The sequence below is a fragment of the Oncorhynchus masou genome, unplaced genomic scaffold (assembly GCF_036934945.1).
Source record: "Oncorhynchus masou masou isolate Uvic2021 unplaced genomic scaffold, UVic_Omas_1.1 unplaced_scaffold_941, whole genome shotgun sequence".
In the NCBI taxonomy this organism is placed as follows: Eukaryota; Metazoa; Chordata; class Actinopteri; order Salmoniformes; family Salmonidae; genus Oncorhynchus; species Oncorhynchus masou.
This window is the reverse complement of record NW_027015901.1, coordinates 243,360-270,979: the sequence shown is the minus strand read 5'-3', so window position 1 is coordinate 270,979 and position 27,620 is coordinate 243,360. Positions and strand designations below refer to the sequence as shown.

The following is a 27,620-nucleotide window of genomic DNA, read 5'->3' as shown; positions in this document are numbered from 1 at the left end:
AGCAGAACCTCAACAAGGTAAAGAACCGCATCACACAGAACCTCATAGAACCATTTAGAACATCATAAAACACACAGAACTGGACAGAATCTCAAAGATCATCACATAACATCGTAGAACCTCATAGAACTGCGTGGAACCACATAGAACCTCAGAACTACATAGAACCTCAAAGAAACACACAGAACTTCGTAGAACGTCACAGAATCTTCTCTATACCTTTGGATAATGCAACAACAACAACATCCTATTGGTGGCTCTGGCAGACTGTTGGCAGTATCCTAATTGGCTCAGTGTGGCTCTCAATGTCTTTGACAATATCATGTAGAAAACCTTGACTGCTCTGTGCTGTATCAGGATGAGTAAGATCAACGAGGGCAAGCAGCCTCTGTACCAGGACGACACCAACAAGCTTATCCTAAGCTCTCTGGAGCTGCTGCAAGGCCTGGATGAGGACGCTGTCGACGCAAAAAAACGCCTGCAGCACCCTGCAGGCTGAGATGATAGAGCAGGAGTGAGTTATATTATCTAGTAGATATACCTACTGTACCTGTAGCCCCCAGGCTGAGATGATAGAGCAGGAGTGAGTTATATTATCTAGTAGATATACCTACTGTACCTGTAGCACCACCAGACTGAGATGATAGAGCAGGAGTTATATTATCTAGTAGATATACCTTACTGTACCTGCAGCCCCCAGACTGAGATGATAGAGCAGGAGGAGTTATATTATCTAGTAGATATACCTACTGTACCTGTAGCCCCCCAGGCTGAGATGATAGAGCAGGAGTGAGTTATATTATCTAGTAGATATACCTACTGTACCTGTAGCTCCCCAGGCTGAGATGATAGAGCAGGAGTTATATTATCTAGTAGATATACCTACTGTACCTGTAGCCTCAGGCTGAGATGATAGAGCAGGAGTGAGTTATATTATCTAGTAGATATACTCACTGTACCTGTAGCCCCCCCAGACTGAGATGATAGAGCAGGAGTGAGTTATATTATCTAGTAGATATACTTTACTGTACCTGCAGCACCCCCAGACTGAGATGATAGAGCAGGAGTTATATTATCTAGTAGATATACCTACTGTACTGATAGCCTCAGGCTGAGATGATAGAGCAGAGCAGACATTCAGTAGATATACCTACTGTACCTGCAGCCCCCCAGGCTGGAGATGATAGAGCAGGAGTTATATTATCTAGTAGATATACCTACTGTACCTGTAGCCCCCCTAGGCTGAGATGATAGAGCAGGAGTGAGTTATATTATCTAGTAGATATACCTACTGTACCTGCAGCACCCCAGACTGGAGATGATAGGAGCAGGAGGAGTTATATTCAGTAGATATACCTACTGTACCTGTAGCCCCCAGGCTGAGATGATAGAGCAGGAGTGAGTTATATTATCTAGTAGATATACCTACTGTACCTGTAGCCCCCAGGCTGAGATGATAGAGCAGGAGTGAGTTATATTATCTAGTAGATATACCTACTGTACCTGCAGCCCCCCCAGACTGAGATGATAGAGCAGGAGTGATATTATCTAGTAGATATACCTACTGTACCTGTAGCCCCCCAGGCTGAGATGATAGAGCAGGAGTTATATTATCTAGTAGATATACCTACTGTACCTGCAGCTCCCCCAGCTGAGATGATAGAGCAGGAGTTATATTATCTAGTAGATGACCTGTAGCCCCCCAGACTGAGATGATAGAGCAGGAGTTATATTATCTAGTAGATATACCTACTGTACCTGTAGCCCCCCCAGGCTGAGATGATAGAGCAGGAGGAGTTATATTATCTAGTAGATATACCTACTGTACCTGTAGCACCCCCAGACTGAGATGATAGAGCAGGAGTGAGTTATATTATCTAGTAGATATACCTACTGTACCTGCAGCACCCCCAGACTGAGATGATAGAGCAGGAGTGAGTTATATTATCTAGTAGATATACCTACTGTACCTGCAGCCCCCCCAGACTGAGATGATAGAGCAGGAGTGAGTTATATTATCTAGTAGATATACCTACTGTACCTGCAGCACCACCAGACTGAGATGATAGAGCAGGAGTTATATTATCTAGTAGATATACCTACTGTACCTGTAGCCCCCCCAGACTGAGATGATAGAGCAGGAGTGAGTTATATTATCTAGTAGATATACCTACTGTACCTGCAGCACCCCCAGGCTGAGATGATAGAGCAGGAGTGAGTTATATTATCTAGTAGATATACCTACTGTACCTGTAGCCCCCCAGACTGAGATGATAGAGCAGGAGTTATATTATCTAGTAGATATACCTACTGTACCTGTAGCCCCCCCAGACTGAGATGATAGAGCAGGAGTTATATTATCTAGTAGATATACCTACTGTACCTGTAGCCCCCCCAGGCTGAGATGATAGAGCAGGAGGAGTTATATTATCTAGTAGATATACCTACTGTACCTGCAGCCCCCCAGGCTGAGATGATAGAGCAGGAGTGAGTTATATTATCTAGTAGATATACCTACTGTACCTGCAGCACCCCAGACTGAGATGATAGAGCAGGAGTGAGTTATATTATCTAGTAGATATACCTACTGTACCTGCAGCCCCCCAGACTGAGATGATAGAGCAGGAGTGAGTTATATTATCTAGTAGATATACCTACTGTACCTGTAGCCCCCCAGGCTGAGATGATAGAGCAGGAGTGAGTTATATTATCTAGTAGATATACCTACTGTACCTGTAGCACCCCCAGACTGAGATGATAGAGCAGGAGTTATATTATCTAGTAGATATACCTACTGTACCTGTAGCACCCCCAGGCTGAGATGATAGAGCAGGAGTGAGTTATATTATCTAGTAGATATACCTACTGTACCTGTAGCCCCCCCAGACTGAGATGATAGAGCAGGAGTTATATTATCTAGTAGATGTACCTACTGTACCTGTAGCACCCCCAGACTGAGATGATAGAGCAGGAGTTATATTATCTAGTAGATATACCTACTGTACCTGTAGCACCCCCAGACTGAGATGATAGAGCAGGAGTTATATTATCTAGTAGATATACCTACTGTACCTGCAGCCCCAGACTGAGATGATAGAGCAGAGGAGTTATATTATCTAGTAGATGTACCTACTGTACCTGTAGCCCCCCCAGACTGAGATGATAGAGCAGGAGTTATATTATCTAGTAGATATACCTACTGTACCTGCAGCCCCCAGACTGAGATGATAGAGCAGGAGTGAGTTATATTATCTAGTAGATATACCTACTGTACCTGTAGCCCCCAGACTGAGATGATAGCAGAGTTATATTACTAGTAGATATACCTACTGTACCTGTAGCCCCCCAGGCTGAGATGATAGAGCAGGAGTGAGTTATATTATCTAGTAGATATACCTACTGTACCTGTAGCCCCCCAGGCTGAGATGATAGAGCAGGAGTTATATTATCTAGTAGATATACCTACTGTACCTGTAGCCCCCAGACTGAGATGATAGAGCAGGAGTGAGTTATATTATCTAGTAGATATACCTACTGTACCTGCAGCCCCCCAGGCTGAGATGATAGAGCAGGAGGAGTTATATTATCTAGTAGATATACCTACTGTACCTGTAGCCCCCCAGGCTGAGATGATAGAGCAGGAGTTATATTATCTAGTAGATATACCTACTGTACCTGTAGCCCCCAGACTGAGATGATAGAGCAGGAGTGAGTTATATTATCTAGTAGATATACCTACTGTACCTGTAGCACCCCCAGGCTGAGATGATAGAGCAGGAGTGAGTTATATTATCTAGTAGATATACCTACTGTACCTGTAGCCCCCAGACTGAGATGATAGAGCAGGAGTTATATTATCTAGTAGATATACCTACTGTACCTGTAGCCCCCCAGACTGAGATGATAGAGCAGAGTGAGTTATATTATCTAGTAGATATACCTACTGTACCTGTAGCCCCCAGGCTGAGATGATAGAGCAGGAGTTATATTATCTAGTAGATATACCTACTGTACCTGTAGCACCCCCAGACTGAGATGATAGAGCAGGGTGAGTTATATTATCTAGTAGATATACCTACTGTACCTGTAGCACCCCAGGCTGAGATGATAGAGCAGGAGTTATATTATCTAGTAGATATACCTACTGTACCTGTAGCACCCCCCAGACTGAGATGATAGAGCAGGAGTTATATTATCTAGTAGATATACCTACTGTACCTGCAGCACCACCAGACTGAGATGATAGAGCAGGAGTGAGTTATATTATCTAGTAGATATACCTACTGTACCTGCAGCACCACCAGGCTGAGATGATAGAGCAGGAGTGAGTTATATTATCTAGTAGATATACCTACTGTACCTGTAGCCCCCAGACTGAGATGATAGAGCAGGAGTGAGTTATATTATCTAGTAGATATACCTACTGTACCTGCAGCACCCCCAGACTGAGATGATAGAGCAGGAGTTATATTATCTAGTAGATATACCTACTGTACCTGTAGCCCCCCAGGCTGAGATGATAGAGCAGGAGTTATATTATCTAGTAGATATACCTACTGTACCTGTAGCCCCCAGGCTGAGATGATAGAGCAGGAGTGAGTTATATTATCTAGTAGATATACCTACTGTACCTGCAGCACCCCCAGACTGAGATGATAGAGCAGGAGTTATATTATCTAGTAGATATACCTACTGTACCTGTAGCCCCAGGCTGAGATGATAGAGCAGGAGTTATATTATCTAGTAGATATACCTACTGTACCTGCAGCACCCCCAGACTGAGATGATAGAGCAGGAGTTATATTATCTAGTAGATATACCTACTGTACCTGCAGCCCCCAGACTGAGATGATAGAGCAGGAGTGAGTTATATTATCTAGTAGATATACCTACTGTACCTGTAGCCCCCCCAGACTGAGATGATAGAGCAGGAGTGAGTTATATTATCTAGTAGATATACCTACTGTACCTGTAGCCCCCAGGCTGAGATGATAGAGCAGGAGTGAGTTATATTATCTAGTAGATATACCTACTGTACCTGTAGCACCCCCAGACTGAGATGATAGAGCAGGAGTGAGTTATATTATCTAGTAGATATACCTACTGTACCTGTAGCCCCCCCAGGCTGAGATGATTGAGCAGGAGTGAGTTATATTATCTAGTAGATATACCTACTGTACCTGTAGCCCCCAGGCTGAGATGATAGAGCAGGAGTGAGTTATATTATCTAGTAGATATACCTACTGTACCTGTAGCCCCCAGGCTGAGATGATAGAGCAGGAGTGAGTTATATTATCTAGTAGATATACCTACTGTACCTGCAGCCCCCAGGCTGAGATGATAGAGCAGGAGTGAGTTATATTATCTAGTAGATATACCTACTGTACCTGTAGCCCCCAGACTGAGATGATAGAGCAGGAGTGAGTTATATTATCTAGTAGATATACCTACTGTACCTGCAGCACCCCCAGACTGAGATGATAGAGCAGGAGTGAGTTATATTATCTAGTAGATATACCTACTGTACCTGCAGCCCCCCCAGACTGAGATGATAGAGCAGGAGTGAGTTATATTATCTAGTAGATATACCTACTGTACCTGTAGCCCCCCCAGACTGAGATGATAGAGCAGGAGTTATATTATCTAGTAGATATACCTACTGTACCTGCAGCCCCCAGGCTGAGATGATAGAGCAGGAGTTATATTATCTAGTAGATATACCTACTGTACCTGCAGCACCCCCAGGCTGAGATGATAGAGCAGGAGTTATATTATCTAGTAGATATACCTACTGTACCTGTAGCCCCCAGGCTGAGATGATAGAGCAGGAGTTATATTATCTAGTAGATATACCTACTGTACCTGCAGCCCCCCAGGCTGAGATGATAGAGCAGGAGTGAGTTATATTATCTAGTAGATATACCTACTGTACCTGCAGCCCCCCAGGCTGAGATGATAGAGCAGGAGTGAGTTATATTATCTAGTAGATATACCTACTGTACCTGCAGCCCCCAGACTGAGATGATAGAGCAGGAGTGAGTTATATTATCTAGTAGATATACCTACTGTACCTGTAGCCCCCCCAGGCTGAGATGATAGAGCAGGAGTGAGTTATATTATCTAGTAGATATACCTACTGTACCTGCAGCCCCCCCAGACTGAGATGATAGAGCAGGAGTGAGTTATATTATCTAGTAGATATACCTACTGTACCTGTAGCACCCCCAGGCTGAGATGATAGAGCAGGAGTGAGTTATATTATCTAGTAGATATACCTACTGTACCTGCAGCCCCCCCAGACTGAGATGATAGAGCAGGAGTGAGTTATATTATCTAGTAGATATACCTACTGTACCTGCAGCACCACCAGGCTGAGATGATAGAGCAGGAGTTATATTATCTAGTAGATATACCTACTGTACCTGTAGCCCCCCCAGACTGAGATGATAGAGCAGGAGTGAGTTATATTATCTAGTAGATGTAATACACTGATACACTGAAGCGATAAGGCACAAGGGGGCCTGGACACCGCCCTTAGCCGTGGTATATTGGCCATATATCACAAACCCCCGAGGTTCCTTATTTCTATTATAAACTGGTTACCAATGTAATTAGAGCAGTAAAAATACATGTTTTGTCATACCTGTGGTATATGGTCTGATGTACCACGGCTGTCAGCCAATCAGCATCCAGGGCTGGAACCACCCATTTTGTAATAGATGGTATACCCTCTTTAGCTCGAACCTGAGCTCCACTCACTCCACTGTTGAGTTTTAACTAACCCTGTGTCGTCACCCTGTGTCGTCACCTCCAGTATGAAGCAGCTGAGAGTGAGACTAAGGAAGCTGAGAGAGGACCACGACCGCATCTACCACCTGACCCGTTCTGAGGGCCTGCCGAGCGTCAACTGGGGCAGGATCATAGAGGAGAAACAGGTGAGGGACACACACACACACACACACACGAACACACACACACACACACACGAACACACACACACACACACACACAAACACACACACACAGGCTTGGATATGTATACACACAGTTTACGCACACCATAACATAAACGTAATGTCTTTCTTCTTCCGACCAGGGCAACCTGAGCAACAAGGGTTTTGGTCAGGACCTGCCCACCATAGAGAACGAGGTGGAGGAACACAACATCTTTCACAGTGAGGTGGAGGCTCTGGCCCCTCACATCTCAGCCAGCGACGACAAGGTAGGACTAACAACCAGCGTAGAAACGACCTGATACGTTGTGTTTTATACTCAGTCATTTACCAGTCTCCTATCCAGGAAGATAACCATGGCTTTATTTATGGCCCACATACCTGACAACAACAACAACAACCACAACAACAACAACAACAACCACTCTGAAAGTTCCAGTTCTCAGAAAACAAACTCTCTCCGTTCTGCTCTCTCTCTCACTCTCACACTCTCTCTCCCTTTCTGCTCTCTCCTCTCACTCACGCTCTCTCCCTTTCTGCTCTCTCCTCTCACTCTCACGCTCTCTCCTTTCTGCTCTCTCTCCCTCTCTCACGCTCTCTCCTTTCTGCTCTCTCTCTCACTCACACACTCTCTCTGTCTCCTCTCATTCTCTCTCTCTCTCTCTCTCTCTCTCTCTCTCTCTCTCTCTCTCTCTCTGTCTCCTCTCATTCTGTCTCCTCTTGTTCTCTCTCTCTGTCTCCTCTTGTTCTCTCTCTCTCTCTCTCTATCTCTCTCTTTGTCTCCTCTCATCCTCTCTGTCTACTCTCTCTCTTTGTCTCCTCTCATTCTCTCTGTCTACTCTCTCTCTTTGTCTCCTTTCATTCTCCCTGTCTATTCTCTCTCTTTGCTCTTTGTCTCCTCTCGTTCTCTCTGTCTCGTTCTCTCTCTCTCGCTCTCGCTCTCTCTCTCGCTCTCTCTCTTTGTCTCCTCTTGTTCTCTCTGTCTCCTCTCTCTCTCTCTCTCTCTCTCTCTCTCTCTCTCTCTCTCTCTCTCTCTCTCTCTCTCTCTCTCTCTCTCTCCCTCTCTAGGACTCTGCCAGTGCCCTCCAGCTGAAGTACAACAAGCTCCTGGTAAGATTGACTTTAATAATGACTTCATCTGAAGCATGGACTCAGGGAGAGCTTGAGGAGTGTGTATGCATGTACAGTAGCTCTATGTGAGTTCTACACCTGCAGTACCATGCTATGTGTACCAGTGTCTGTGTCTGTACCTGTGTCTGTGTCTGTACCTGTACCTGTGTCTGTCTCTGTACCTGTACCCGTGTCTGTACCTGTGTATGTGTCTGTGTCTGTACCTGTGTCTGTACCTGTGTCTGTACCTGTCTCTGTACCTGTACCCGTGTCTGTGTCTGTCTCTGTACCTGTACCCGTGTCTGTGTCTGTACCTGTGTCTGTGTCTGTGTGTGTCTGTGTCTGTACCTGTGTCTGTACCTGTGTCTGTACCTGTGTCTGTGTCTGTGTCTGTGTCTGTGTCTGTACCTGTGTCTGTGTCTGTGTGTGTCTGTGTCTGTACCTGTGTCTGTACCTGTGTCTGTACCTGTGTCTGTGTCTGTGTCTGTACCTGTGTCTGTACCTGTGTCTGTACCTGTGTCTGTACCTGTGTCTGTACCTGTACCCGTGTCTGTGTCTGTCTCTGTACCTGTACCCGTGTCTGTGTCTGTACCTGTGTCTGTACCTGTACCCGTGTCTGTGTCTGTCTCTGTACCTGTACCCGTGTCTGTGTCTGTACCTGTGTCTGTGTCTGTGTGTGTCTGTGTCTGTGTCTGTGTCTGTGTCTGTACCTGTGTCTGTGTCTGTGTCCGTGTGTACAAAGTGTTTTATCCAGTTCCAGTCTATAGTAACTATCTCTCCCCAGGCCAGTTCCAGTCTATAGTAACTATCTCTCCTCTCTCTCCCCAGGCCAGTTCCAGTCTATAGTAACTATCTCTCCCCAGGCCAGTTCCAGTCTATAGTAACTATCTCTCCCCAGGCCAGTTCCAGTCTATAGTAACTATCTCTCCTCTCTCTCCCCAGACCAGTTCCAGTCTATAGTAACTATCTCTCCTCTCCCTCCCCAGACCAGTTCCAGTCTATAGTAACTATCTCTCCTCTCTCTCCCCAGGCCAGTTCCAGTCTATAGTAACTATCTCTCCCCAGGCCAGTTCCAGTCTATAGTAACTATCTCTCCTCTCTCTCCCCAGGCCAGTTCCAGTCTATAGTAACTATCTCTCCCCAGGCCAGTTCCAGTCTATAGTAACTATCTCTCCTCTCTCTCCCCAGGCCAGTTCCAGTCTATAGTAACTATCTCTCCCCAGGCCAGTTCCAGTCTATAGTAACTATCTCTCCCCAGGCCAGTTCCAGTCTATAGTAACTATCTCTCCTCTCTCTCCCCAGACCAGTTCCAGTCTATAGTAACTATCTCTCCTCTCCCTCCCCAGACCAGTTCCAGTCTATAGTAACTATCTCTCCTCTCTCTCCCCAGGCCAGTTCCAGTCTATAGTAACTATCTCTCTCTCTCTCCCCAGGCCAGTTCCAGTCTATAGTAACTATCTCTCCCCAGGCCAGTTCCAGTCTATAGTAACTATCTCTCCTCTCTTTCCCCAGGCCAGTTCCAGTCTATAGTAACTATCTCTCCTCTCTCTCCCCAGGCCAGTTCCAGTCTATAGTAACTATCTCTCCCCAGGCCAGTTCCAGTCTATAGTAACTATCTCTCCCCAGGCCAGTTCCAGTCTATAGTAACTATCTCTCCTCTCCCTCCCCAGGCCAGTTCCAGTCTATAGTAACTATCTCTCCCCAGGCCAGTTCCAGTCTATAGTAACTATCTCTCCCCTCTCTCCCCAGGCCAGTTCCAGTCTATAGTAACTATCTCTCCTCTCCCTCCCCAGACCAGTTCCAGTCTATAGTAACTATCTCTCCTCTCTCTCCCCAGGCCAGTTCCAGTCTATAGTAACTATCTCTCCCCAGGCCAGTTCCAGTCTATAGTAACTATCTCCCCTCTCCCTCCCCAGGCCAGTTCCAGTCTATAGTAACTATCTCTCCTCTCCCTCCCCAGGCCAGTTCCAGTCTATAGTAACTATCTCCCTCTCCCTCCCCAGGCCAGTTCCAGTCTATAGTAACTATCTCTCCTCTCTCTCCCCAGGCCAGTTCCAGTCTATAGTAACTATCTCCCTCTCCCTCCCCAGGCCAGTTCCAGTCTATAGTAACTATCTCTCCTCTCTCCCCAGGCCAGTTCCAGTCTATAGTAACTATCTCTCCTCTCTCTCCCCAGGCCAGTTCCAGTCTATAGTAACTATCTCCTCTCCCTCCCCAGGCCAGTTCCAGTCTATAGTAACTATCTCTCCTCTCTCTCCCCAGGCCAGTTCCAGTCTATAGTAACTATCTCTCCCCTCTCTCCCCAGGCCAGTTCCAGTCTATAGTAACTATCTCTCCTCTCTCTCCCCAGGCCAGTTCCAGTCTATAGTAACTATCTCTCCTCTCTCTCCCCAGGCCAGTTCCAGTCTATAGTAACTATCTCTCCTCTCCCTCCCCAGACCAGTTCCAGTCTATAGTAACTATCTCTCCCCAGGCCAGTTCCAGTCTATAGTAACTATCTCTCCCCAGACCAGTTCCAGTCTATAGTAACTATCTCTCCTCTCCCTCCCCAGGCCAGTTCCAGTCTATAGTAACTATCTCTCCTCTCCCTCCCCAGGCCAGTTCCAGTCTATAGTAACTATCTCTCCCCAGGCCAGTTCCAGTCTATAGTAACTATCTCTCCTCTCTCTCCCCAGACCAGTTCCAGTCTATAGTAACTATCTCTCCCCAGACCAGTTCCAGTCTATAGTAACTATCTCTCCCCAGGCCAGTTCCAGTCTATAGTAACTATCTCTCCTCTCTCTCCCCAGGCCAGTTCCAGTCTATAGTAACTATCTCTCCCCAGGCCAGTTCCAGTCTATAGTAACTATCTCTCCCCAGGCCAGTTCCAGTCTATAGTAACTATCTCTCCTCTCCCTCCCCAGGCCAGTTCCAGTCTATAGTAACTATCTCTCCTCTCTCTCCCCAGGCCAGTTCCAGTCTATAGTAACTATCTCTCCTCTCTTTCCCCAGGCCAGTTCCAGTCTATAGTAACTATCTCTCCTCTCCCTCCCCAGGCCAGTTCCAGTCTATAGTAACTATCTCTCCTCTCTCTCCCCAGGCCAGTTCCAGTCTATAGTAACTATCTCTCCTCTCTCTCCCCAGGCCAGTTCCAGTCTATAGTAACTATCTCTCCCCAGACCAGTTCCAGTCTATAGTAACTATCTCTCCCCAGGCCAGTTCCAGTCTATAGTAACTATCTCTCCTCTCTCTCCCCAGACCAGTTCCAGTCTATAGTAACTATCTCTCCTCTCCCTCTCCAGGCCAGTTCCAGTCTATAGTAACTATCTCTCCCAGACCAGTTCCAGTCTATAGTAACTATCTCTCCCCAGGCCAGTTCCAGTCTATAGTAACTATCTCTCCTCTCTCTCCCCAGGCCAGTTCCAGTCTATAGTAACTATCTCTCCCCAGGCCAGTTCCAGTCTATAGTAACTATCTCTCCTCTCTCTCCCCAGGCCAGTTCCAGTCTATAGTAACTATCTCTCCTCTCCCTCCCCAGGCCAGTTCCAGTCTATAGTAACTATCTCTCTCTCTCTCTCCCCAGGCCAGTTCCAGTCTATAGTAACTATCTCTCCTCTCCCTCCCCAGGCCAGTTCCAGTCTATAGTAACTATCTCTCCTCTCCCTCCCCAGGCCAGTTCCAGTCTATAGTAACTATCTCTCCCCAGGCCAGTTCCAGTCTATAGTAACTATCTCTCCCCAGGCCAGTTCCAGTCTATAGTAACTATCTCTCCTCTCTCTCCCCAGGCCAGTTCCAGTCTATAGTAACTATCTCTCCCCAGGCCAGTTCCAGTCTATAGTAACTATCTCTCCTCTCTCTCCCCAGGCCAGTTCCAGTCTATAGTAACTATCTCTCCCCTCTCTCCCCAGGCCAGTTCCAGTCTATAGTAACTATCTCTCCTCTCTCTCCCCAGACCAGTTCCAGTCTATAGTAACTATCTCTCCTCTCTCTCCCCAGGCCAGTTCCAGTCTATAGTAACTATCTCTCCTCTCCCTCCCCAGACCAGTTCCAGTCTATAGTAACTATCTCTCCCCAGGCCAGTTCCAGTCTATAGTAACTATCTCTCCCCTCTCTCCCCATGTCCAGTTCCAGTCTATAGTAACTATCTCTCCTCTCTCTCCCCAGACCAGTTCCAGTCTATAGTAACTATCTCTCCTCTCTCTCCCCAGGCCAGTTCCAGTCTATAGTAACTATCTCTCCTCTCCCTCCCCAGGCCAGTTCCAGTCTATAGTAACTATCTCTCCTCTCTCTCCCCAGGCCAGTTCCAGTCTATAGTAACTATCTCTCCTCTCTCTCCCCAGGCCAGTTCCAGTCTATAGTAACTATCTCTCCCCAGGCCAGTTCCAGTCTATAGTAACTATCTCTCCTCTCCCTCCCCAGGCCAGTTCCAGTCTATAGTAACTATCTCTCCCCAGGCCAGTTCCAGTCTATAGTAACTATCTCTCCTCTCTCTCCCCAGACCAGTTCCAGTCTATAGTAACTATCTCTCCTCTCTCTCCCCAGGCCAGTTCCAGTCTATAGTAACTATCTCTCTCTCTCTCCCCAGGCCAGTTCCAGTCTATAGTAACTATCTCTCCCCAGGCCAGTTCCAGTCTATAGTAACTATCTCTCCCCAGGCCAGTTCCAGTCTATAGTAACTATCTCTCCCCAGGCCAGTTCCAGTCTATAGTAACTATCTCTCCCCAGGCCAGTTCCAGTCTATAGTAACTATCTCTCCCCAGGCCAGTTCCAGTCTATAGTAACTATCTCTCCCCAGGCCAGTTCCAGTCTATAGTAACTATCTCTCCCCAGGCCAGTTCCAGTCTATAGTAACTATCTCTCCTCTCTCTCCCCAGGCCAGTTCCAGTCTATAGTAACTATCTCTCCCCAGGCCAGTTCCAGTCTATAGTAACTATCTCTCCTCTCTCCCCAGGCCAGTTCCAGTCTATAGTAACTATCTCTCCCCAGGCCAGTTCCAGTCTATAGTAACTATCTCTCCTCTCTCTCCCCAGGCCAGTTCCAGTCTATAGTAACTATCTCTCCCCAGGCCAGTTCCAGTCTATAGTAACTATCTCTCCTCTCTCTCCAGGCCAGTTCCAGTCTCTAGTAACTATCTCTCCTCTCCCTCCCCAGGCCAGTTCCAGTCTATAGTAACTATCTCTCCTCTCTCTCCCCAGGCCAGTTCCAGTCTATAGTAACTATCTCTCCTCTCCCTCCCCAGGCCAGTTCCAGTCTATAGTAACTATCTCTCCTCTCCCTCCCCAGGCCAGTTCCAGTCTATAGTAACTATCTCTCCTCTCTCTCCCCAGGCCAGTTCCAGTCTATAGTAACTATCTCTCCCCAGGCCAGTTCCAGTCTATAGTAACTATCTCTCCCCAGACCAGTTCCAGTCTATAGTAACTATCTCTCCTCTCCCTCCCCAGGCCAGTTCCAGTCTATAGTAACTATCTCTCCTCTCTCTCCCCAGGCCAGTTCCAGTCTATAGTAACTATCTCTCCTCTCTCTCCCCAGGCCAGTTCCAGTCTATAGTAACTATCTCTCCTCTCTCTCCCCAGGCCAGTTCCAGTCTATAGTAACTATCTCTCCCCAGGCCAGTTCCAGTCTATAGTAACTATCTCTCCTCTCTCTCCCCAGGCCAGTTCCAGTCTATAGTAACTATCTCTCCCCTCTCTCCCCAGGCCAGTTCCAGTCTATAGTAACTATCTCTCCTCTCCCTCCCCAGGCCAGTTCCAGTCTATAGTAACTATCTCTCCTCTCTCTCCCCAGGCCAGTTCCAGTCTATAGTAACTATCTCTCCCCAGGCCAGTTCCAGTCTATAGTAACTATCTCTCCTCTCTCCCCAGGCCAGTTCCAGTCTATAGTAACTATCTCTCCCCAGGCCAGTTCCAGTCTATAGTAACTATCTCTCCCTCTCTCCCCAGGCCAGTTCCAGTCTATAGTAACTATCTCTCCTCTCTCTCCCCAGGCCAGTTCCAGTCTATAGTAACTATCTCTCCTCTCTCTCCCCAGACCAGTTCCAGTCTATAGTAACTATCTCTCCCCAGGCCAGTTCCAGTCTATAGTAACTATCTCTCTTCTCTCTCCCCAGGCCAGTTCCAGTCTATAGTAACTATCTCTCCCCAGGCCAGTTCCAGTCTATAGTAACTATCTCTCCCCAGGCCAGTTCCAGTCTATAGTAACTATCTCTCCCCAGACCAGTTCCAGTCTATAGTAACTATCTCTCTCCAGGCCAGTTCCAGTCTATAGTAACTATCTCTCCCCAGGCCAGTTCCAGTCTATAGTAACTATCTCTCCTCTCTCTCCCCAGGCCAGTTCCAGTCTATAGTAACTATCTCTCCTCTCTCTCTCCAGGCCAGTTCCAGTCTATAGTAACTATCTCTCCTCTCCCTCCCCAGACCAGTTCCAGTCTATAGTAACTATCTCTCCTCTCTCTCTCCAGGCCAGTTCCAGTCTATAGTAACTATCTCTCCTCTCTCTCCCCAGGCCAGTTCCAGTCTATAGTAACTATCTCTCCTCTCTCTCCCCAGGCCAGTTCCAGTCTATAGTAACTATCTCTCCTCTCTTTCCCCAGGCCAGTTCCAGTCTATAGTAACTATCTCTCCTCTCCCTCCCCAGGCCAGTTCCAGTCTATAGTAACTATCTCTCCTCTCCCTCTCCAGGCCAGTTCCAGTCTATAGTAACTATCTCTCCTCTCTTTCCCCAGGCCAGTTCCAGTCTATAGTAACTATCTCTCCTCTCCCTCCCCAGGCCAGTTCCAGTCTATAGTAACTATCTCTCCTCTCCCTCTCCAGGCCAGTTCCAGTCTATAGTAACTATCTCTCCTCTCTCTCCCCAGGCCAGTTCCAGTCTATAGTAACTATCTCTCCTCTCTCTCCCCAGGCCAGTTCCAGTCTATAGTAACTATCTCTCCTCTCTCTCCCCAGACCAGTTCCAGTCTATAGTAACTATCTCTCCCCAGGCCAGTTCCAGTCTATAGTAACTATCTCTCTTCTCTCTCCCCAGGCCAGTTCCAGTCTATAGTAACTATCTCTCCCCAGGCCAGTTCCAGTCTATAGTAACTATCTCTCCCCAGACCAGTTCCAGTCTATAGTAACTATCTCTCTCCAGGCCAGTTCCAGTCTATAGTAACTATCTCTCCCCAGGCCAGTTCCAGTCTATAGTAACTATCTCTCCTCTCTCTCCCCAGGCCAGTTCCAGTCTATAGTAACTATCTCTCCTCTCCCTCCCCAGACCAGTTCCAGTCTATAGTAACTATCTCTCCTCTCTCTCTCCAGGCCAGTTCCAGTCTATAGTAACTATCTCTCCTCTCTCTCCCCAGGCCAGTTCCAGTCTATAGTAACTATCTCTCCTCTCTCTCCCCAGGCCAGTTCCAGTCTATAGTAACTATCTCTCCCCAGGCCAGTTCCAGTCTATAGTAACTATCTCTCCCCAGGCCAGTTCCAGTCTATAGTAACTATCTCTCCTCAGACCAGTTCCAGTCTATAGTAACTATCTCTCCTCTCCCTCCCCAGTCCAGTTCCAGTCTATAGTAACTATCTCTCCTCTCCCTCCCCAGTCCAGTTCCAGTCTATAGTAACTATCTCTCCTCTCCCTCCCCAGGCCAGTTCCAGTCTATAGTAACTATCTCTCCCCAGGCCAGTTCCAGTCTATAGTAACTATCTCTCCCCAGGCCAGTTCCAGTCTATAGTAACTATCTCTCCTCTCTCTCCCCAGGCCAGTTCCAGTCTATAGTAACTATCTCTCCCCAGGCCAGTTCCAGTCTATAGTAACTATCTCTCCTCTCTTTCCCCAGGCCAGTTCCAGTCTATAGTAACTATCTCTCCTCTCCCTCCCCAGGCCAGTTCCAGTCTATAGTAACTATCTCTCCTCTCCCTCTCCAGGCCAGTTCCAGTCTATAGTAACTATCTCTCCTCTCTTTCCCCAGGCCAGTTCCAGTCTATAGTAACTATCTCTCCTCTCTCTCCCCAGGCCAGTTCCAGTCTATAGTAACTATCTCTCCTCTCCCTCTCCAGGCCAGTTCCAGTCTATAGTAACTATCTCTCCTCTCCCTCTCCAGGCCAGTTCCAGTCTATAGTAACTATCTCTCCTCTCTTTCCCCAGGCCAGTTCCAGTCTATAGTAACTATCTCTCCTCTCCCTCTCCAGGCCAGTTCCAGTCTATAGTAACTATCTCTCCTCTCTCTCCCCAGGCCAGTTCCAGTCTATAGTAACTATCTCTCCTCTCCCTCTCCAGGCCAGTTCCAGTCTATAGTAACTATCTCTCCTCTCTCTCCCCAGACCAGTTCCAGTCTATAGTAACTATCTCTCCTCTCTCTCCCCAGGCCAGTTCCAGTCTATAGTAACTATCTCTCCTCTCTCTCCCCAGGCCAGTTCCAGTCTATAGTAACTATCTCTCCTCTCTCTCCCCAGGCCAGTTCCAGTCTATAGTAACTATCTCTCCCCAGGCCAGTTCCAGTCTATAGTAACTATCTCTCCTCTCCCTCTCCAGGCCAGTTCCAGTCTATAGTAACTATCTCTCCTCTCCCTCCCCAGGCCAGTTCCAGTCTATAGTAACTATCTCTCCCCAGGCCAGTTCCAGTCTATAGTAACTATCTCTCCTCTCTCTCCCCAGGCCAGTTCCAGTCTATAGTAACTATCTCTCCTCTCTCTCCCCAGGCCAGTTCCAGTCTATAGTAACTATCTCTCCCCAGGCCAGTTCCAGTCTATAGTAACTATCTCTCCCCAGGCCAGTTCCAGTCTATAGTAACTATCTCTCCCCAGACCAGTTCCAGTCTATAGTAACTATCTCTCCCCAGGCCAGTTCCAGTCTATAGTAACTATCTCTCCCCAGGCCAGTTCCAGTCTATAGTAACTAGCTCTCCTCTCCCTCTCCAGGCCAGTTCCAGTCTATAGTAACTATCTCTCCCCAGGCCAGTTCCAGTCTATAGTAACTATCTCTCCTCTCCCTCCCCAGGCCAGTTCCAGTCTATAGTAACTATCTCTCCTCTCCCTCCCCAGGCCAGTTCCAGTCTATAGTAACTATCTCTCCTCTCCCTCCCCAGACCAGTTCCAGTCTATAGTAACTATCTCTCCCCAGGCCAGTTCCAGTCTATAGTAACTATCTCTCCCCAGGCCAGTTCCAGTCTATAGTAACTATCTCTCCCCAGGCCAGTTCCAGTCTATAGTAACTATCTCTCCTCTCCCTCTCCAGGCCAGTTCCAGTCTATAGTAACTATCTCTCCTCTCCCTCTCCAGACCAGTTCCAGTCTATAGTAACTATCTCTCCTCTCCCTCCCCAGGCCAGTTCCAGTCTATAGTAACTATCTCTCCTCTCTTTCCCCAGGCCAGTTCCAGTCTATAGTAACTATCTCTCCTCTCCCTCCCCAGGCCAGTTCCAGTCTATAGTAACTATCTCTCCTCTCCCTCTCCAGGCCAGTTCCAGTGCTCGACAGCGCCACCTGTTGAGCCTGCGCGACTACATGCAGCGCTGCACTAATGAGCTGTACTGGATGGACCAGCAGGCAGGGGAGAGGATCAACTATGACTGGAGCGATACTAACCTGGACTACCCTGCACGTCACAGACAGTATGAGGTAGAGAGGCGCACACACACACACACACACACACACACACACACACACACACACACACACACACACACACACACACACACACACACACACTCCTTCAGCTGCACTGACAGAGTAATACATTCAGGGTGTTATCTGACACCTGATCCTACACGTTATCTGACACCTGATCCTACACGTTATCTGACACCTGATCCTACACGTTATCTGACACCTGATCCTACACGTTATCTGACACCTGATCCTACACGTTATCTGACACCTGATCCTACACGTTATCTGACACCTGATCCTACACGTTATCTGACACCTGATCCTGCACGTTATCTGACACCTGATCCTACACGTTATCTGACACCTGATCCTACACGTTATCTGACACCTGATCCTGCATGTTATCTGACACCTGATCCTACACGTTATCTGACACCTGATCCTACACGTTATCTGACACCTGATCCTACACGTTATCTGACACCTGATCCTACACGTTATCTGACACCTGATCCTACACGTTATCTGACACCTGATCCTACATGTTATCTGACACCTGATCCTACACGTTATCTGACACCTGATCCTACACGTTATCTGACACCTGATCCTACACGTTATCTGACACCTGATCCTACACGTTATCTGACACCTGATCCTACACGTTATCTGACACCTGATCCTACACGTTATCTGACACCTGATCCTACACGTTACGTGTGTTGGAACGTATAGAGAGACTTGTATCTCTTTTAAATCTCCCACCAGAACTTCATCAGTAAGTGTCTGGAGTCCAAGGAGGCCACTGTCACCAAGCTGAATGATGATGGAGATAAACTCATCGCTACCAACCATCCTGGCAAGAATGTTATTGAGGTACACACACACACACACACACACACATAAACACATCTCTACTGACCATCCTGGCAAGAATGTTATTGAGGTACACACACACACACACACACACACATAAACACATCTCTACTGACCATCCTGGGATGAATGTCATTGAGGTACACTTCATTTATCCTCTATCATTCTACTATTGGGGCAAATCCTAACTTCCACTTTAGTCAATGTTGACTTAAGTCATGCATTGATGTCAATGGGAGACTAAGGTCAAATCAGCCTATTTTAGTAGAAGTTAGGATTCACCCCTTACTGAGATTAAAATCCTCAACAATGAATGTGAATGAAAAGCAGCAAACAGACAGTGATGTAACGGAACTGGACTCCCACCTGTCAGGCTCATATGGAGGCTGTGCATGCAGACTGGAAGGAGTACCTGAACCTGCTCATCTGCGAGGAGAACCACCTGAAACACATGGACGAATACCACAAGGTGATTAGTATACCCTGACCTGACCTTAACCCTGATACCACCTGAAACACATGGACGAATACCACAAGGTGATTAGTATACCCTGACCTGACCTTAACCTTGATACCACCTGAAACACATGGACGAATACCACAAGGTGATTAGTATACCCTGACCTGACCTTAACCCTGACACCACCTGAAACACATGGAGGAATACCACAAGGTGATTAGTATACCCTGACCTGACCTTAACCTTGATACCACCTGAAACACATGGACGAATACCACAAGGTGATTAGTATACCCTGACCTGACCTTAACCCTGATACCACCTGAAACACATGGACGAATACCACAAGGTGATTAGTATACCCTGACCTGACCTTAACCTTGATACCACCTGAAACACATGGACGAATACCACAAGGTGATTAGTATACCCTGACCTGACCTTAACCCTGATACCACCTGAAAAACATGGACGAATACCACAAGGTGATTAGTATACCCTGACCTGACCTTAACCCTGATACCACCTGAAAAACATGGACGAATACCACAAGGTGATTAGTATACCCTGACCTGACCTTAACCCTGATACCACCTGAAACACATGGACGAATACCACAAGGTGATTAGTATACCCTGACCTGACCTTAACCCTGATACCACCTGAAACGTACGGACCACAACCACAAGGTGAGTCACAGCAACAAGTACTCAGAAATCATCAGTTGAAGAAATCTTGAATGTTTGAACAGGGTCACTAGATGTTGACAGGCTTGTGTACCAGGATGTGTTGTACAAAGCAACAGCTTCTGAGTTAGACTTGTCGTGGTACGTCAACAGAGTTGGTTCAGGCAGAGACCGACTGGCTGCCGGTCGAACTTTGTGTAAATAAACCACTGCTTTCAGTGATGTCGTTACAGTGTTTTTCCTGCCGGTGTCTGTTTTCTCTCCAGTTCCACAAAGAGGCCCGGGACACCCAGGACCTTCTGAAGAGGATGGACAAAGAGGTGGACCAGAAGTACAAACCAGAGTTCAAAGACATGTACCAGATGGAGAGCCTCATCAGAGACCTGGACGTGAGTGGGCTTTACAACTACAATGGTTTAGTAGCAGTGGGCTTTACACTACTGTAGTTTACTGAGAGTGGGCTTTACACGACTGTAGTTTACTGAGAGTGGGCTTTACACGACTGTAGTTTACTGAGAGTGAGCTTTACACTAGTGTAGTTTACTGAGAGTGGGCTTTACACGACTGTAGTTTACTGAGAGTGGGCTTTACAACTACAATGGTTTACTAGCAGTGGGCTTTACACGACTGTAGTTTACTGAGAGTGGGCTTTACACTACTGTAGTTTACTAGCAGTGGGCTTTACACTACTGTAGTTTACTAGCAGTGGGCTTTACACTACTGTAGTTTACTAGCAGTGGGCTTTACACGACTGTAGTTTACTGAGAGTGGGCTTTACACTAGTGTAGTTTACTGAGAGTGGGCTTTACACTACTGTAGTTTACTGAGAGTGGGCTTTACACTACTGTAGTTTACTGAGAGTGGGCTTTACACTAGTGTAGTTTACTGAGAGTGAGCTTTACACTACTGTAGTTTACTAGCAGTGGGCTTTACACTACTGTAGTTTACTAGCAGTGGGCTTTACACTACTGTAGTTTACTAACAGTGGGCTTTACACGACTGTAGTTTACTGAGAGTGGGCTTTACACTACTGTAGTTTACTGAGAGTGGGCTTTACACTACTGTAGTTTACTGAGAGTGGGCTTTACACTAGTGTAGTTTACTGAGAGTGGGCTTTACACTACTGTAGTTTACTGAGAGTGGGCTTTACACTACTGTAGTTTACTGAGAGTGAGCTTTACACTACTGTAGTTTACTAGCAGTGGGCTTTACACTACTGTAGTTTACTGAGAGTGGGCTTTACACTACTGTAGTTTACTAGCAGTGGGCTTTACACTACTGTAGTTTACTGAGAGTGGGCTTTACACTACTGTAGTTTACTGAGAGTGAGCTTTACACTACTGTAGTTTACTAGCAGTGGGCTTTACACTACTGTAGTTTACTGAGAGTGGGCTTTACACTACTGTAGTTTACTGAGAGTGGGCTTTACAACTACAATGGTTTAGTAGCAGTGGGCTTTACACGACTGTAGTTTACTGAGAGTGGGCTTTACACTACTGTAGTTTACTGAGAGTGGGCTTTACACTACTGTAGTTTACTGAGAGTGGGCTTTACACTACCGTAGTTTACTGAGAGTGGGCTTTACACTAGTGCAGTTTACTAACAGTGGGCTTTACACTACTGTAGTTTACTGAGAGTGGGCTTTACACTACCGTAGTTTACTGAGAGTGGGCTTTACACTACTGTAGTTTACTAGCAGTGGGCTTTACACTACTGTAGTTTACTGAGAGTGGGCTTTACACTAGTGTAGTTTACTGAGAGTGGGCTTTACACTAGTGTAGTTTACTGAGAGTGGGCTTTACACTACCGTAGTTTACTGAGAGTGGGCTTTACACTACAGTAGTTTACTACAAGTCTCGGGGCAGATCTGTTTCTGCTTCAGTCAAACAATGACAAGCTGTTGGATAAAGCAGAGACAATTCTTTGGTCTGTCAGTTCTGTCTGCTTATCAGGCTGGTTTCTACACTACTGTAGTTTACTGAGAGTGGGCTTTACACTACTGTAGTTTACTGAGAGTGGGCTTTACACTAGTGTAGTTTACTGAGAGTGGGCTTTACACTACTGTAGTTTACTGAGAGTGGGCTTTACACTACTGTAGTTTACTGAGAGTGAGCTTTACACTACTGTAGTTTACTGAGAGTGGGCTTTACACTACTGTAGTTTACTGAGAGTGGGCTTTACACTACTGTAGTTTACTGAGAGTGGGCTTTACACTACTGTAGTTTACTGAGAGTGGGCTTTACACTACTGTAGTTTACTGAGAGTGGGCTTTACACTACTGTAGTTTACTGAGAGTGGGCTTTACACTACTGTAGTTTACTGAGAGTGGGCTTTACACTACTGTAGTTTACTGAGAGTGGGCTTTACACTACTGTAGTTTACTAACAGTGGGCTTTACACTAGTGTAGTTTACTGAGAGTGGGCTTTACACTACTGTAGTTTACTAACAGTGGGCTTTACACTAGTGTAGTTTACTAGCAGTGGACTTTACACTACTGTAGTTTACTAGCAGTGGGCTTTACACTACTGTAGTTTACTACAAGTCTCGGGGGCAGATCTGTTTCTGCTTCAGTCAAACAATGACAAGCTGTTGGATAAAGCAGAGACAATTCTTTGGTCTGTCAGTTCTGTCTGCTCATCAGGCTGGTTTCTAAACTCCTAACTCAATCAAGAACATTTACATTTTGCAGGACCAGGCGAAGGCCATGGACCACTTTGATGAGCGTGTGAAGGCTCTGGAGAAGCGCAGTCTACAGGTTCTCCCCCTCCAGTTCCGCAGGAACACCCCTCAGAAGCTGCTCCCCGTCGAGGCGCTGTGTGAGTTCGACACTGACGAGGTAAACCTTTACACCTGGACACCTCCACTACTTTACCTCACCCTGTGTGAGAGACACTGACGAGGTAAACCTTTACACCTGGACACCTCCACTACTTTACCTCACCCTGTGTGAGAGACACTGACGAGGTCAAACTTTACACCCTGACACCTCCACTACTTTACCTCACCCTGTGTGAGTTCGACACTGACGAGGTCAAACTTTACACCTGGACACCTCCACTACTTTACCTCACCCTGTGTGAGAGACACTGACGAGGTAAACCTTTACACCCTGACACCTCCACTACTTTACCTCACCCTGTGTGAGTTCGACACTGACGAGGTAAACCTTTACACCCTGACACCTCCACTACTTTACCTCACCCTGTGTGAGAGACACTGACGAGGTCAAACTTTACACCCTGACACCTCCACTACTTTACCTCACCCTGTGTGAGAGACACTGACGAGGTCAAACTTTACACCTGGACACCTCCACTACTTTAACTCACCCTGTGAGAGACGCTGATGAGGTCAAACTTTACACCTGGACACCTCCACTACTTTAACTCACCCTGTGTGAGACACTGACGAGGTCAAACTTTACACCTGGACACCTCCACTACTTTAACTCACCCTGTGAGAGACGCTGATGAGGTCAAACTTTACACCTGGACACCTCCACTACTTTACCTCTCCCTGTGTGTGAGAGACACTGACGAGGTAAACCTGGATATGCCACCACCCTACTCTAGTTTCAGACTGATACCTTGTCCACCATGCTCCTCCACACGCTTCTTCATGACAATCATTCTAGCTTTTCTCTCCTCCTTTCCCCCTTCTCTCCTTCCTCACTATCTCTCCCTTCTACCCCTCTCTCTCCATCTTCCCCCCTCTCTCCTTCCTCACTATCTCTACCTTCTACCACCTCTCTCTCCTTCTTCCCCCTCTCTCCTTCTTCCCCCTCTCTTTCTCCTTCCTCACTATCTCTACCTTCTACCACCTCTCTCTCCTTCTTCCCCCTCTCTCCTTCTTCCTCACTATCTCTACCTTCTACCACCTCTCTCTCCTTCTTCCCCCTCTCTCCTTCTTCCCCCTCTCCTTCTTCCCCCTCTCTCCTTCTTCCCCCCTCTCTCCCTTCTTCCCCTCTCTCTCCCTTCTTCCCCTCTCTATCCTTCTTCCCCCTCTCTCCTTCTTCCCCTCTCTCTCTCCTTCCTCACTATCTCTCCCATCTACCCCTCTCTCACCCTTCTTCCCCCTCTCCATCTTCCCCTCTCTCTCCGTCTTCCCCCTCTCTCTCCTTCTTCCCCCTCTCTCCATCTTCCCCTCTCTCACTGCTTTACCCCCCTGTCTCTCTCCCCCCCTCACTGCTTTACCCCCTGTCTCTCTTCCCCCCCCTCACTGCTTTACCCCCTGTCTCTCTTCCCCCTCCCCCTCACTGCTTTACCCCCCTGTCTCTCTTGCCCCCCCTCACTGCTTTACCCCCTGTCTCTCTTCCCCCCCTCCCTCACTGCTTTACCCCCTGTCTCTCTTGCCCCCTCACTGCTTTACCCCCCTGTCTCTCTTCCCCCCTCCCTCACTGCTTTACCCCCTGTCTCTCTTGCCCCCCCCTCACTGCTTTACCCCCTGTCTCTCTCCCCCCCCCTCACTGCTTTACCCCTGTCTCTCTTCCCCCCCCTCACTGCTTTACCCCTGTCTCTCTTCCCCCCTCCCCCTCACTGCTTTACCCCCTGTCTCTCTTGCCCCCCCCTCACTGCTTTACCCCCTGTCTCTCTTCCCCCTCCTCACTGCTTTACCCCCTGTCTCTCTTGCCCCCCCCCCTCACTGCTTTACCCCCTGTCTCTCTTCCCCCTCCCTCACTGCTTTACCCCCTGTCTCTCTTCCCTCCCTCCCCCTCACTGCTTTACCCCCTGTCTCTCTCTCCTTTTCTGTCTCCAGTGATTCTCTAATCTCTATGTGCGGTGTGTTTTTCTGTTACCATGACCAAGCACGACCTGACTGCACCACCATCTTCTCCTCTCTCCTCTGGTTCCTCCTCCTCTCATCCTCCTTCACTCTCACTCCTTCCATTCTGGTCCCCTGAATGCGGTGTTGTGTTGTAATGTATTTAAATCTTTTAAGAGGCCTGTGCTCTCTGCATCTTATTTAAGCCTTCAGGGGATCAGCCACAGGCTGGGGGGGGTTAGGAGTGGATTTGGAGAGCTAGAGAGGAGGGGGTGTGCGTGGCGCAGTTGAGAGAGCTCTTAAGATTTAGGAACAGGATCAGACGGTGAGGGGGAACGCAGTGTTGTGTTATGAACTCTAATTTACTAACTAGGGCTTAGTGTTTCCCTGGTCAGGTCATGTGGTCAGGTCATGTGATCGGGTCATGTGGTCAGGTCATGTGGTCAGGTCATATGGTCGGGTCATGTGGTCGGGTCATGTGGTCGGGTCATGTGGTCAGGAAAAGCTAAGGGCCTTATCCAAAGTGGTTCAGTGAGTGAACCTCTATTTGTGTTCTGGTTCTTCCATACCAGATCAGCGAGTGAAACTCTGTGTAATGTTTTGGTTGTCCATCCCAGGGTCAGATCCTGCGTGGAGAGAGGTACACCCTCCTGAGTAACAAGGGGCCCAAGTGGGAGGTGAAGGACGGCCGGGCGTAAACTGACGGCTCCGGGGCCTGCTTCATGGTCCCCCCACAGACCCAGAGTCTGTCGCCGTCTCCAACAGGTAAGTGTGTTTGTTACGGGGTAGGGTGGAGAGGTGTGTGTGTGTTATGGGGGTAGGGTGGAGAGGTGTGTGTGTGTGTGTTATGGGGTACATGTGCCTGTGATTGTGTAACGGTGTACTTGTACACTGTGTAACAGGGTCTGTTGTTTCCCGAACAGGGTCTGTTGTTTCCCGAACAGGGTCTGTTGTTTCCCGAGACGGTGTACTTGTAAACTGTGTAACAGGGTCTGTTGTTTCCCGAACAGGGTCTGTTGTTTCCCGAACAGGGTCTGTTGTTTCCCGAACAGGGTCTGTTGTTTCCCGAACAGGGTCTGTTGTTTCCCGAGACGGTGTACTTGTAAACTGTGTAACAGGGTCTGTTGTTTCCCGAGACACTGTACTTGTAAACTGTGTAACAGGGTCTGTTGTTTCCCAAGACGCTGTACTTGTAAACTGTGTAACAGGGCCTGTTGTTTCCCGAGACGGTGTACTTGTACACTGTGTAACAGGGTCTGTTTCCCGAACAGGGTCTGTTTCCCGAGACGGTGTACTTGTACACTGTGTAACAGGGCCTGTTGTTTCCCGAGACGGTGTACTTGTACACTGTGTAACAGGGCCTGTTGTTTCCCGAGACGGTGTACTTGTACACTGTGTAACAGGGTCTGTTTCCCGAGACGGTGTACTTGTACACTGTGTAACAGGGCCTGTTGTTTCCCGGGACGGTGTACTTGTACACTGTTTAACAGGGTCTGTTGTTTCCCGAGACGGTGTACTTGTACACTGTGTAACAGGGCCTGTTGTTTCCCGGGACGGTGTACTTGTACACTGTGTAACAGGGTCTGTTTACCGGGACGGTGTACTTGTACACTGTGTAACAGGGTCTGTTGTGTGTCTCCAGTCTGGCCGGCCAGCAGAAGGGTATTAAGATGAAGGTGTCTGGCAGTAAGACCACCCTGGTCAAACGCCTGGAGGAACTGAAGAAAGACGGCTCCGCTGGCTCTGGTAGGTACTGCTATGTCATGGTATGTCATGGTATGTCATGGTATGTCGTGTTATGTCATGGTATGTTATGTCATGGTATGTCGTGTTATGTCATGTTATGTCAGGGTATGGTATGTTATGTTATGGTATGTCATGGTATGTCATGTTATGGTATGTCATGGTATGTCATGTCATGTTATGGTATGTTATGTCATGTTATGTCATGGTATGTCATGGTATGTCATGTTATGTCAGGGTATGTTATGTCATGTCATGTTATGTCATGGTATGTCAGGGTATGTCATGCTATGTTATGTTATGGTATGTCATGGTATGTCATGTTATGGTATGTCATGGTATGTCATGTCATGTTATGGTATGTTATGTCATGTTATGTCACGTCATGTTATGTCATGGTATGTCATGTTATGTCAGGGTATGTCATGCTATGTCAGGGTATGTTATGTCATGTTATGATATGTTATGTCATGTTATGTCATGGTATGTCATGGTATGTTATGTCATGTTATGTCATGGTATGTCATGTTATGTCCCTGTCTCAATCTCTGAATGCTCGGCTATGAAAAGCTAACTGACATTTAACTTCTGAGGTGCTGACCTGTTGCTACCCTCTATAACAGGGGTCTCCAGACCTGTTGCTACCCTCTATAACAGGCGTCTCCAGACCTGTTGCTACCCTCTATAACAGGGGTCTCCAGACCTGTTGCTACCCTCTATAACAGGGGTCTCCAGACCTGTTGCTACCCTCTATAACAGGGGTCTCCAGACCTGTTGCTACCCTCTATAACAGGGGTCTCCAGACCTGTTGCTACCCTCTATAACAGGGGTCTCCAGACCTGTTGCTACCCTCTATAACAGGGGTCTCCAGACCTGTTGCTACCCTCTATAACAGAGGTCTCCAGACCTGTTGCTACCCTCTATAACAGGGGTCTCCAGACCTGTTGCTACCCTCTATAACAGAGGTCTCCAGACCTGTTGCTACCCTCTATAACAGGGGTCTCCAGACCTGTTGCTACCCTCTATAACAGGCGTCTCCAGACCTGTTGCTACCCTCTATAACAGGGGTCTCAGACCTGTTGCTACCCTCTATAACAGGGGTCTCCAGACCTGTTGCTACCCTCTATAACAGGGGTCTCCAGACCTGTTGCTACCCTCTATAACAGGGGTCTCCAGACCTGTTGCTACCCTCTATAACAGGGGTCTCCAGACCTGTTGCTACCCTCTATAACAGAGGTCTCCAGACCTGTTGCTACCCTCTATAACAGGGGTCTCCAGACCTGTTGCTACCCTCTATAACAGGGGTCTCCAGACCTGTTGTTACCCTCTATAACAGGCGTCTCCAGACCTGTTGCTACCCTCTATAACAGGGGTCTCCAGACCTGTTGCTACCCTCTATAACAGGCGTCTCCAGACCTGTTGCTACCCTCTATAACAGGGGTCTCCAGACCTGTTGCTACCCTCTATAACA

General features: G+C 47.5%; 1 pseudogene; it reads left to right on the top strand.

Moving 5' to 3' along the window:
• Window positions 1-6,223: 6,223 nt before the first annotated feature.
• Window positions 6,224-27,620, top strand: part of LOC135538327 (periplakin-like) — a 37,371-nt pseudogene continuing 15,974 nt past the window's right edge.